General features: G+C 38.4%; 1 protein-coding gene and 1 long non-coding RNA gene across 2 annotated transcripts in view; both read right to left on the reverse strand.

The window, feature by feature from the left end:
- The window catches only part of ROR2 (receptor tyrosine kinase like orphan receptor 2), a 158,757-nt gene that overhangs the window by 121,042 nt on the left and 23,982 nt on the right, over positions 1-13,733 (reverse strand). The gene's annotated exons all lie outside the window — the stretch shown is intronic.
- Positions 8,383-12,708, reverse strand: LOC142421953 (uncharacterized). Its single transcript, XR_012779019.1, has 3 exons — positions 12,593-12,708; positions 10,709-10,805; positions 8,383-9,694 (listed from the first exon to the last, which is right to left on the reverse strand). It is a non-coding gene; the product is annotated as an uncharacterized LOC142421953 (long non-coding RNA).

A 13,733-nucleotide genomic window follows, 5' to 3' on the forward strand; every position in this document is an offset into this window, starting at 1 on the left:
AAAAGGAAGAGAACTCCCTTGGGGTTTGGGTTTTTTTTTGGCCAGTCTGGAGTGCATTATTTGAGGCAGTGTGGAACTGCCTCTGGCTATACTTATAGAGTAGACTTTAAATGAAAACTGATGTTGGTCTGCATAACATTTTGTGCACCTGGGGAAAATATTTATCCAAGAAACAGCCAGATCTGTGGCCACCAAACATGTTGAAGACTCACTTGCATTATGTTCAATGGAATCTTTGAAAGTACCAGCAGACACTTACTGTATTTAAACTAGCTTCTTCTCTTTAAAATTTATGAACAAAACTTAGCAAAAGAAATATCATCTTGAATTAACAACTAGGATATTCCCACAACATGGTCAAATTTGCTACACACTCACTCTCTATAGTATGTGTTTTCAATATGATTTTTACAGTGACAATTTAGGTTTACATGCATCACACTTGTAATTAGTTTCTCCCATTAGGCATTTAATAACTTTAAAATGTAAACATATACTTAGGATTTTAATATCTTTAATATAAATCTACCCTTTTAAAAAGTCATATACAGACTTACTCATGCACACCAGTGGTTTTTTTCCATAATAAGCATTCGTGATACGCCATACCAGCTTTGCAGTAATTCAACAGCCAAATGCTGGACTTTTAGGGGGTGTGACGCTGTACAGAATCAAGAGCGGAACCAGCAATGCTTCCTTATCAGGAAAGCAGACATTTTAAAGTACCAACATTCTTTGTTTATATGGAAAGCTTAATATATAAACAAACATACATTCCTATGCTGCCATGCAGTCTTAACGTCTCCCTGTTCATATTAGTGTGCTCCTGCATCTAACTACTATATTATTTGAGACACTGGGGAAGTTTTAGTTAATGCAAACTAAATCTGAACCATTTAAGTATAGATCACTGTCTATTTTTCTTTCCTGGAATAAAATAATATATGACATCCACTTCAAATACATCCAGAGCTAAATTACAGTTTCGGCTGTCCCTCCCCCCACATGTTAAAAGAGCTCTCTTTGTAAAAGAACTCTACTAAAGAATGTCTCTGTTACAGAAGTACATTTAGGTACCTTCCTAATCCTGAGATAATTAAAATCTGCTAAGGTAGTAAGGTACTAAGTCTGTAAAGAGTTTATTGAAGAAATGCTCTCTACATTCTGAATGGCATCTACAAAGTTTCCACTGACATACACAGGCATTTTTCCTAACCAAGTAAAAGTATTCCTTCTCAACAAGAGTAAAAGCGGAATTGTTGATGGAACCGCAATTTACACACTGGAGCACAGCTGCCTCAAGCCATGTCAAAAAGCATCCTCAGCACATCATCAGCGCTGCCCTGCTCTTTAGCCACACGCTCCTTGGAGTAATTGCTTTTTGAAAGAGCTCAGACTATAAATTACCTCTGACAAATTGACTTTCATTTTGTCTTCTAATGTAAGAAGACCAGAGATGCCACTTAAAATTACATTACAGAGATTATTTCTTGTCCCCCAGTGACCACACTGCCTGGAATATGCCAAATCCAGTATACAAGCCATCCTTTACTACTTCTGACCTGCGATTTATTTTACATCCATAACTAACCCAAGCTGAGGCAGAGGAAAATTACAATGGCCCCTGGAAAGGTGGGCTAACAACAACTCTACTGCAAAAACCACCACAAAAGCCCATGAAAAACATGCTAAAGTTGCAGGGGACAATTTTGAAAATAAAAATCCTAATTATTTCTGAGGAAACTTGATGCAGAAGCAGGTCTATTATGATGCCATCATAATGGGAATATAATTTTCCAGCACATGTAATGTTAGGAATGAAAAAAACTTCATAACTTTACTACCTAAAATCTGTTTACAACCTAATACACTGTTAACTGAAACACATCTTTAGTCCCAGAAATTACACTGCGTAATGAAAATATAAAATTCTAAGCAAGCACATTCTTGCAAATTTCAGTTCTAATTTACAAAAATTTGTAAGCACTATTAAATTTACAAACATCCTTTCAGACCAATTCATCTCAAAGTATTTTATCCATTTATATATAGCCACAGCTGTTTTTAGAAGCCCAAACTAAGCCAAATGAAGAACACTAAATCCTGGTGTATTTTTTTTTACGGTGACTTTGTTTGACAATGCTTCACCAATTAGTATTTTTCAAGATGAGGGAGGTGCAGGGCTAGACATCACAGTTGGAAATAAAACTGGTTTTTACACCTCCATTCAGTGAATTTGCATTACTGGATAACAAGTGTAGCAGATTAAGTAAAATCTGATAGACAAAAGAAATATTAGTGGTTGTCCCCATACTTGATTTTCCAAATAACGGGATGAAGATCACTTAATTACTTTTACTGCCGAGCAGGATTCCTTGGGTCTTTTTCTTCATTTATTATGTGATAGAACACACTACATTCAGGACATGCTCAGTCCAAAATACAAAGCACCAGCTTTTAGAGATAACTCCTGCTCTTTAATCTCTCTTAAATTTCAGAGTTTGTCAGTAGGGGACAAAAAAAAAAAAAAAAAGAGTATGTTGGCTACTTACATAAAAATGATATTACACAGTCCAGAAGTGCGAAGTTAGAACTAGTGAGAAGGAGATGCCAGTGAACAATCTTTGACAGCTCACTAGGCTAAAAAAGTATTAGCAGACTGACAGAGCAGAGACATGGAAAACTCAGACTCCACCCTCTCTTACCACCACCCATGGAGCAGAAGCTATTGCACCCATATGATATGATTATGCCTTTTATGGGAATGCTGTAGAAACCATTTGGCTTTCTTAGAAACACAGCAGAAAGAACGAGAACTGCAAAGTGAGAGTGACCAGGATCTTCACTTCTTCACCACCTTACCTTACCTGTCAATTTTGCTTAAAGGCTAGACACCAGATAGGCAGCTAAGCCAGTGGCATAACAGCCAACAAGTTTATTCAGCCACTTTCTGAGACTTATCAGTGATCAAATTTATCAGGCATCAGGTGTTTGTACCTGAAACATCACTACGCCAAAGCCAAATGCATAAAAATTATTGTTTAAAACAGACAGATGAAATACTGGATTTACAGCAAAAAGGAGCAATGGCTAAAACTGGCAAGTCGAAACCAATAGTTGCTGAGGATTCATTCTCAAGAATAGTCAGGAAGGAAATGCTCTTGGACATCCCTAATGTTTTTAATTATCCCAACCTACTTCATACATATTACTGTAACTGTTTCTGAAACATCAGCTAAGATCCATCCAATATTAGCAGCCTGTTCAGTTATTTCTTAATATAAATTCCTGTCTGCTGCCTTTTCAATTCCTTGCTTAATTGAGGAAGAAACAATAAAAATTACAATATTTAAATCTGGTACTACCCTTATTTGTTGAGAAATTGTGAGAAATTGTTGGATTAGAAGCAAGCAAAGCTTTCTTTTTTCTTTTATTTTTTTCTTTTTTTTTTTTTTTTTTTACTGCCTTAACAATCCATTTGGCAGAAGAAAGAAGCCTTGATTGTTGGCAGTGAGGAACACACTCAGAAATCTGTGGCTGGACCAAAAAAGTCACTTGTAGTGCAATAATGGAAAACATAAACCCATCATTCAAAAAGCAACCAAAAAAGAAAAACAGGCCCCGCTTTCTTGAAACAGTGAATCACATATATCTTCTGTCCTGGAAATTCTTTACATCAATTAAAAAATGAAGACTTACCAATATCTCATCCAAGCCTGGAAAATGTGGTGGGTTTGGGTTTTTTTTCCTTAAAGTTATATGCCTTCATTTTAAAGTGCATTGCCTGTTCCTTCTCCCTCCATCTTCCGCTTGCAAAATGACACCCTTATGGTTGAAAAGATAATATCCCAAAAAACGAATGCAATGTTTTCATCCCAAGTTCACTACTGGGATAATACAGTATTAGGACTCTGAGTAAGTTTACAACTGCTGTCTGCAACCCCACAGGCAGTAAAACTACCATGAACCAAGTCAATTTCTCATAGCTTATAAAAGGTGCAAAGAAGTGTGAAATCAGGCGCTCAAGTTATTATCTAAGGACAAACACCCAAAAGATACAGGCTGGGAGCAGTAAGTTTTTTCCTCTGCGATCTCACCAATATCCTACATGAGTCAGATACATGTGGGGAGCCGTACAATTTCCCCTTCACCCCGGTGGATACACGGTTTCTCCCCCAAAACCCGCAGCCAGAAGTAGTGTTTTCAATTTTGCTAGGAAACCAACGTCCAACAGAAGCGCCCGCACCCATGGAATAGAAAGTGAAGAGGCTGACAGGAGAGAGAAAGAGGAATCCACCATCCCTCACAACCAGCCTCCCAAAATGTTTTCCATACCTTCAGACACATAAGGGTAATTCCTGATCAAACTCAACCCATTCAGCTTTTCACAACTGCAATTCAAGGTTTCTCTCAAACTGCATATAAGGAAAATGGCTGCATATGACAAAAATGTGCTTGAAGTACATGCTGTATGTCCCAGCTCTTTGGAGCCCTTAGTACTTGTAGACTGAGCTGCTCTTCTGGGGGGATGGGGGGAAAAAAACCAAACACCCCACACGCAAAAAAAAACCGCCACAAACCACGCACCACAAACAAAAAAAACCATTACATGATTCTCACTAGATGCAGGAATGTTCAACTCCACAGCAATCAAATCAGATAAACAAGCTTTTGGTATTTATAGTTCAGAGCCCACAGATATTCAGAAATAAATGTTCATATAAAAAAGAAGGGGGGTGGGGGGTGGAGGGGTGGGAAATGAAAGAAATAGTCACCCCAGTGTAAGAACTGGAAGCCAACTAATCTGATCTACTGTTTTTTTGAAAAGTCATCAATTCATATTGGGGTGTAAACTGTATTAATTCTTTAATAAGAAAAGCATCACATACACATCTTCAGACATGAATATACTTCCAGTTTCACCCTCTGTTACGAAAGCAGACCCCATGTACCATAAATTCAGCAGGCTTAAACAGAATGTACATCGGGTGAAATAAATAAAAATCTGAAGAGAAGATAAAAGAAAGGTTCGGTATAAAGCATTCCTTTAAACATATGTTCAAGGGGTTATTCACAAGGGCCTCATTGTTCCTTCAACTGACTTCATGCCACCATTTCTAAAACATTATTCTGTGATTTCTTCTGCGCCGCTTCTGCTCGGCTTCCCAAATTCAGCTGTCCGACTGCCTTAGACTATATGTATACTCAGAGTTAAGGCTAGTGCTAGAATCTTTATTAATATTTTGAGTTTCTCTGTGTGTAGGTGTGTCACTAAGTGACTTTAACTTTTCTTTTTTTTTTGAATGGCATTGTATTTTTCTACCATACCCATGTGATGGCTTTTTTTTCCCCCCACTTGTCTGTGTGTTTTCTTTTCCCTGAAAGTATTGTAGTATCTCTCTTTACCATGTGATGTTTTGGTCTCTTTTAGAAGCCCAAACTAAGCCAAATGAGGAACACTAAATCTTGGTGTATTTTTTTTTAATCTTCCAATCGTCTTTTTTATGTCAGTTCAATATGGTTACAAGTATTTTATTATATACTGCAATCTATTTGTATCATGTTGGCATGTCTTCCTAAATATGAACACTGTGGAGGTAAAAATATGCTTATGATATTCCATGTGTACATGGAAAAATGTGGTGGGTACACATAGTTATAAGAAAACAGTTTGATATTTTGAAAACTAGAATCTGCAAAACAAAGGAAAATAAAAATATTCCAAAACTGCAAATACTCTCTCTGTGCAAAATCTTATTCAAGCTTTTAGAATGACAGAATTTCTACTTTAAAAGAAAGACGCTAGAACTTCATGAAAATAAGCAATTTCTGTCAAGTACTTAAAACCAACACATCTAACTAGTCTCACAACACTGAAAATAAAATTCTTGTGCAAGCGAAGACTGTATGAAAAAAACGACACACACTGCTTTTCTAAAATGTGTTCAAAATCAGGTTGGTAGTTTTATTTTAGAAAAGATCTTAATATATCATGATTTTTATATCATGATTTTTGTGAGTTCATAGGATCTCAGTTTAAAGAAATGTTTTCAACATCTTCTAAAAATATTGTACACATGGAAGATCATAAGTCCGTTTTTACCTCCACGTCAGACAGCATTTAAAAGAAAGACACATTACAAACACTTCTATACTATCAAGTCTCCAGACCAGACTTCAACTCCTATATCCCAAGAATACCGAGTTGTTCACTTTTCAGTTGATACTGGTAATTGCATGCAAGCTGCAGGAGGTTTATAAAACCATTTTCCCAGGCCCAGTTAACTTTCTGAAATAGCCTGCAAAGTGTAATAGGGTTTTCCAGGAATGCACCTTCTAAGTCCATTTCCTGTTGTATTTAAAATCCTGCCAAAGGAACATTTCAAAGCAGAACGCGGGATGTAAGTGTATGGTGGAAAGTTCATTGAAGGCTTCCAAAATCACAAAAGTAGACATGCTAATTTAAAAATGAGATGTGAAATTGTGTGTTGAAGAAACATGGACTACGACATTCCAGTGGGTCTAAGAAATAATGCTAACAGTGTTGCAGCCCCTGCAGACTTGCTCTTAATTTTACATAAAAGGTTGCTGGAATTGTCTTCCCATCACTTTGCTCTCTCTAATATTTGGAGTAAAACAGGTTTCGAAGACAACTCGTTTAAATGCTGCTCGCTGCAGGCTTCAGACAGGAGATTTTGAGCCCTCCCTGCGAAGGGGGACGCGACCCAGCCCTCGGTGGAGCCACCAGGGAGCTCTGCCGCTGACCCGAGCAGGAGCAGAGCCCCGAGCAGGAGCAGAGCCCCGCGCCGGCCTCCTGCAGGTCCAGCACCCAGCACAGGGCAACCTCACCGGCTGCACTTTTCGGCTGGCCCTGTACCTCGCTTCCCCCAGTGAACTGTACCAACAGCACTGCAGCGCGTCAGCCTGCCTTGTTCGTTTGGCCCATTAAATAAGCGACTCGGAGAACAACTAAAAACTCTTCTATTTCAGTGGCATCGCCTGACAAATAATCTGAAAAAGGTATCTATCTGAGGTGCCTACAAGGTGTTTGCAGGGAGAATGTGTTAGCAGTTCTCCTCTAACAGCAGTTGCCATTCTTGGACACGCCGTAACCGCTATGCACGGAAAGAGAACAAAAGCTTTTGGCCACACAGCACCACTGAGCAGTAACTGTGCCTGGTGCACAGCTGTCAGCAACAGCTTCTGAAACTGACGGCATCTTCTCCCAACCTGGCAACGCAGATGCAGAGCTCAAAATGATTGACGCTGTGATCCTGCGACATGCCAGAGACCCCCCTCCCTCACAAAATGAATGAACGCGTGCATTTAGACAGCTAGGAAAATAAAATCTTGCCTTCTCCCTTGCTTTACCAATACCATTTCCTTCTGAAACCTGCAAACTTGCAGGGAGAAGCAACATAAATGGGTTGTATTTGGAAAACTTTGTTTTCCAAGTCATTGTGAGTGGAAACTTGCCTTTGGATCTTGGATTCACTGAGCAACTTCTGGAAGGAAAAACCAGTATGCAGCAAATGAGTGAATGCAAGAAGCTGTTCTGCTACAGAGGCACAGACACACAGGAAACAGTCTTCAAAGTACACAAAAATAGAAGGAAAAATGACATGGGCTGACATGAACATACAACTAACTTCTGCAAGCACCAAACTTGACAGAACTGAGTACATTGGCTATCTTAGCCACCAAGATAACATTCAAAATGCATTTAAGAGGTACTGATCTTTTTTTTTCTTGTTGTGCTGTTGTCCATAGCATTCTTATTTACTCAGAAATACATGCTTTTCCTAGGACTTTTAACTATGCTTCCCTATTTGGCAAAAAAGACCTGTAGAGACTTAAAGACATTATCCTGGACTTAGGGTAGAGTTTTGCTGCAACCCTTCTGAATGACTGGCACCAAATGTGGCCTTTTTTGTAGTGAATAAAAATGCTTTAATTTTTTGTGGGGTTTTTGTGTTTTTGTTTTGTTTTGTTGTTTTTTACATCAGCCGTTTCCTGTATTTAAGGAACAAATTTTAAAAGAAGGATGAATTTTCTGGAAAAATGTCTCCAGGATGGTTCAGGAATTGAATGCAGATGTCAAATCAGAAGTAACACCTCTATTGTAATCACAGGTCAGTGCTAGTTCTCCTAATTTTCCTAGGAAAATATGTTTTGAATAATACTAGTCATGACTCCTTTTAAAGAGCAATTTATTTCTGACAGCTGCTTTCATTTTACATACAGAAATATTAAAGTCTGTGATTATTACTGAGAACGTATAATTAAAAAAAACTTAACACTTACTTTCAGATGGTCCCCAGATTTCCCCCACCCATCCCCATCATCTCCACTACCATGTTATTTTCATATAAGAGGCAAAGAAATACTACACCATATTATTTTAAGATAGTTTGAATTTGAAAGCTTGAAAGCATATATCTTTTTAAAAAAATGTTATTTTAATCCCTCTGCAATTCTATTTTTCTTTAGACTTAGAATTGATTAAAACAAAACAACGTTCTGTCCAAACCTGCATTCTCTTCATGATTTTCCCATCCTTCCATTATCATCCTAAAATACTGTACTCTTACAATATGGAATTCTTTAATCAGTCCTGACATGCATCTACTTTTTACTTGGCCCAGCCCCAGCAAACACAGTCGTGCTCTACTACACATCATTTCTCTCCGTAACCTCTCTTTTCCTTTGGGTAACGTACTTCATTTCAAAACATACCTTCTGCTACAAAGCAAGACTCCAGGCTTCTGTAAGGGTTAAATTAGAGGTTGAATAATTGATGCACAAGCAGAAATCTGGTTTAGTTCACAAACACTGCTCTCATTCAATCTGAATTTTGGCCAAACCAGCTGCAAAACTAAGCTTTATTCTGCCTAATCAATTGGCATAGTCTGCTATTGAAATCTTCATTGTTTTTTAAAGGACCTAAATTTGAGAGTATGTTCCAGGATCAATGATTCTTCAGGTTCATCAACTCTTATGTAGTATTTAACAAAAATTATTACAAAATAAATAGGTAAAACATCAAGTCTAAATATTACTTCTGCTACAACTCTCACCATTTGGGAACTCAGCCCGACACCACCAGTATGATGGTAGAGAACAGAGCGATAATTTTCCAGTACCACACCACTGGCAAGGCAAAAGATACACATATATTTTTCTAATAATGCTAATAATAATGTGCAGAGGCACATCCTTTCAGAGAGCAAGCCTTCTGCCACAAAAAAAAAAAAACAAAAAAAAAAAAATCAGAGAATATGAATACTTAAAACTATATATAGCTTTCCTAGGCCAACGGGTTTGATCCAAAATCCATTAAAAAGACTTACTCTGCCTCTCACTTCAGATGAAGTGCCAGTAGCCTTAGCAACATATTAAATTACGTGCAATTTTGGGGCTCTGTTTTTCATCCACCATGCTGAAACTCTAAAGATGAAACTTTAACTTCATGTTACAGCTCTCTTTTCTTGAGGAGAATATCGACTATACATCTGTTTTGTATACAGAGTTCTCATAAGTAACAGAAATGTCTCCGTCAGCCACCTCCTTCTCTCTTTCTGGAAAGCTGTTCCACTGCAGGAGAGGAATCATCCACTAGTTCTAATTTAATCATATTGTGCTGTTTCATACTCAGTTTAGACACGGTCATGTTGGTAAACATACATCACGGTAGCTAGAAGAATCAGAGGAAGACTTGAAGGAAGAGATTTTGAAAGTATCTGATCAAAGTCAGAACAGCCTGAGACAACTGCCTTGGTGGCAGGAGCAGCAGGAGGAAAAAAAAAAACCAAGAAACCAACCAACCACAAAGGAATTAAGCTTATGACTTCTTTATGAACTTGTTTAGGAACAGAATACAACATGATCCCACAAAAGCACTCCAGTTTGGAGCACATAAACAACCCACCTTCAGCAGGTCACATGCTGGCAGCTCAAGAAGAAAAGAACCGGTCGCAGGGTTGCTTGGGACTGAGGAGTTTTACAGAGCATTGCAAAATGTAATGGATGCTCCCAGACATGAATACAAAAATCTGCTATTAATCCTTTCTTTCTCTGCACCAGAATGTCTTTATGGTTATACTGGGCATCAAATTTACACAGGAGTTCTGATTTTTACAAACAATGCATCCATAATTTTATTTCTGCATAACAGTAATAAAAAATATACATATATTTGAAGTATTCATAAGGTCTTGATCCACCTGGAAAGCGATGCTCATGAAGCAGTTTCGTGTTTACAAAAAAAGTGGCATCAAAGCGTCTACTCAAGCTAACACTTACACAACACTTTCCTCCTGTGCTGCAGAGCTGGGGAAAGAAATTTAGTAATTCCCTTAAGAATTTGTAGAAATCAATAAATTAGATGTTCACATACAACTGTATTTTGAGTTGTGTTTTTCCAACGAAAACTATCGCAGGGGAATCACAGGGGAAAACTAAACCCTTTTCCCAAGGCTCCAGAGTCTCGAGTCCTTAAAGCACGCGGCTAACGCGCTTAAGGCTGTACGTTGCTACTGCAGCAAAAGACAACGCACGTCAGCCGCAGGAACGAGCATGCACATTTTATGAATAATGCAACAAACAGACAGGTAAAACTGACACCACAAGCTGTTGACAGGTGTGGCAGAAACCCCCTCCAGGCAGGAGGGGCTGGAAGGAGGAACTCCTGTGTTGGAGCTGCACGTACCCTTTCCGTGGGACTTCATTCTCCCCGAGACAGGCTAGCAACCCTGCGCCTCTTTGTCAAGCTGGTACTTCATTTGCACATTAGACACAGTAGCTAGCTGAACAAACAAAGCCATGTTGAGTCAGCATGTCAGGCAGCCTGGTCAGACTAGGACACATTCATTACCTCGGGCTTGTTTTTTCAACCAAGTAAGATTTGCACAAGAATAGAAGACAGGGCTCGCCATTCTTTACAAGGGCAGCACTACTTGTAACATTTCCCAAGATAAAGTAACTCCCGTATTTGTCAAGCCAAACTTTAGTTTGCTGCCTAATGGAAATCTCTTTTGATCACAGCCTTTCCGCCAGTAACTGACACATTATAGGTTCTCGTTAAGAAAATGGAAAGAATGGTAAGTGCTTTTTGCCTTGAGAAGTCAATAAAAACAGTCTTATCGTCAATATTGTTAAACAACTGTAAATACTTAGGAACCTAAGAAAAAAGGGATTCTTTTTTTTCATTCAATTATATAAACAGATCAACGCACACTTCAATTCTTTTGTTTAGGAAAATCTTTAATACTTTTGTTTGTTTTGTTGTAAGAGATAACGCTTTTCCACTCAGGTTATAGATAAACCGTATGGCTCTTGTTCAGATAACTTATCAAAATTCCAAGTCTGATGTTTGACCTTAATCAGTAGAACCAGCCAAAGGACTTAGATGTATAATTTTCTTGTGCCAGTTTGTTAATTTTTGCTACAGGGTCTATATGAAAGCAAATGTCAATAGAGGCAAGAATAAAAGCTCCATTGTACTTGCTCTGAACTACATGAAACTTGCTAGAAATTCTGATTAAAACACTCTCAAAACAGAGCAAGAACACTTTGAATGCATCAAAATGCAAAATATAAAAGAAACTTCAGTTTACAATAGAGTAGATTGTTATCATGAATAAAAACACAGAAAAGCTACCTACATTAAGTAAAAAAAGTTTTGTTGTTCTGTTAAACACCTTTTGTACTACGGTCAGTAATGCAATAAGCAGGTTATGCACCTAAGCAGGTTTTCCCTGCAACATATTTAAATGCCAGGAGGAGAGTCTGGCCTCTGGCAGTCAGCGTGAATCATCACCGACTCCAAACATCTCTCTTGAAGATAAAACACTGCTTCCATATTTTGACATCAAGCCTGTTCTTTGTTTTGTAGCCACCACAACTGAAACAAAAAGAAGACTGAAACAAGCTCATACTGTGCTTAAATGAATATGCACCTGATAAATTAATGACAATGCTAGTTATTCCAGACGGAATGTTGCAATGGCTGCCACAAAGATTTTGCACAGTTCAAGACTTCCTTTCCTCTTAAGAGAGAAAATAAATGCATATTGCAGTATTATTTTCAAACACTGCCAAGTAACACTGTGGGGACTGAGGTTTTTTAAAAAAACATTTCAGAATATGAAGTGTTAAATTTATCATTAAAATGTCTGCAAAATGTATTGGGCTGTGTTTGAAAATGGAAATGGCTAGCAAGCTCACAGTCAGTAGTCCATCACTTACACAAATATACACGTTTGCCACAACAAACCTGTCGACTTTTCTATGTTTTGACCCTAAGCTCATTTATACTTCTACTGCAGAATGACGAAGGCTGAATATGCCTTTCAAACAGCTCCCATGGGCCACGTGTTATCATCAACTTTAGTGTTATCTAGTAACACAGGAAACCCTCATGTGCTGTTGCCACACACACCATTGGGGCAAGAGATTTCCCTCCTAGTTGGGCGCAGACATTGCAGTAAGATACTCAGGCATTGCAGGACGTAATGCAGTACACAACTGCAGGGGCAACCCGTGAGGTGCTCAGCTTCAAGTGTGAAGGTTTTGAAAGCAAGGTGATGCTCACCATCTGAAGGTTTAGGCAGACCTTCAGAAGATCCCAGAGGAGTCCCATGACACATCTGTGCATTAAGTTTACTTGACAAATAGCCACCTACATGCTCTTTTTCCATTTCCAAGTGATCCTTAGGAAAAAAAAACAGGCTTTATTTAGACCTAATCTTAGAGAAACACTAATCCATTTCATTCCTTCATGACCATATCAGCACGTGCTGCCTCATTAACCTCACCAATAGCATTCTAACCAAAAGATTACGGAAGAATTTCATGCTTCAAAAGCATCTAGCTCAGTATATGTACCACTCAAACCAAAATAATATTCATGGAAACAGTAAAAGAAAAGTCTGATAAACTTCTGGTAGCTGAGCTCTCAGAAGGCAAGCAGTGCTAAATGTTTTCCTCTGAGGCTTTCTTTAGAAGGTAAGATACTGAGCTGTCATATCTACACCTAAACGCTCCCATGTTCCTAAAGCTTCGACAACAAAACTAGTAACTGATCAGTAACAATTAAAAAAAAAAAAATATATTCCGTCTCCAGATCACAGGTGATCTCTCAGCAGAGCAAGCAATACAACTAGTTCAATGCAAGTAAAACTCAGCCTGAAAAAACAATCAGATGGTGTCACAGTAATCTGAGAACACCAGGAAATGCCAGACTTGTCAGGCCACCACCTTCTCAATAACATTTCCCCCAAATTAGAAACTGGATACACTAGGTCACTAGTTGGCAAAACTCCCAGCCTCAAATGATGGCCTGTCAAACAAGAGAGAAGGGCACTTCCATCTCCTGCACTACTAACAGGAGGGCTGACAGTCTCTGGAGAGCAGCATCAGTGCTTCACCACAGGAAAATGACAGGGACATACTTTTATTTTCTGTAGAGTACTGCATTCCCCAGCAAACCAATTCCTTCAGAATTCATGAAATTAGTCTTCTCTTCAAAACGCTCCACTTTAAGGCAGTGAGTAACTTGATCTATTGCTATGTAATGTACTTCACTGAAACCATGAATTGCAACTGGGAGTTCATTAGGAGTGGAGCAGCCTTATTATTGAGGTGATAAAAACCTCACAGTAACTCTGTTGCTAAGTATCTTTTAAGTGTTGATCCTTTCATAATAATTGGGATGGGGAAAGGTGGTGGAAGAT

This window comes from Mycteria americana, chromosome Z (assembly GCF_035582795.1).
Source record: "Mycteria americana isolate JAX WOST 10 ecotype Jacksonville Zoo and Gardens chromosome Z, USCA_MyAme_1.0, whole genome shotgun sequence".
In the NCBI taxonomy this organism is placed as follows: domain Eukaryota; kingdom Metazoa; phylum Chordata; class Aves; order Ciconiiformes; family Ciconiidae; genus Mycteria; species Mycteria americana.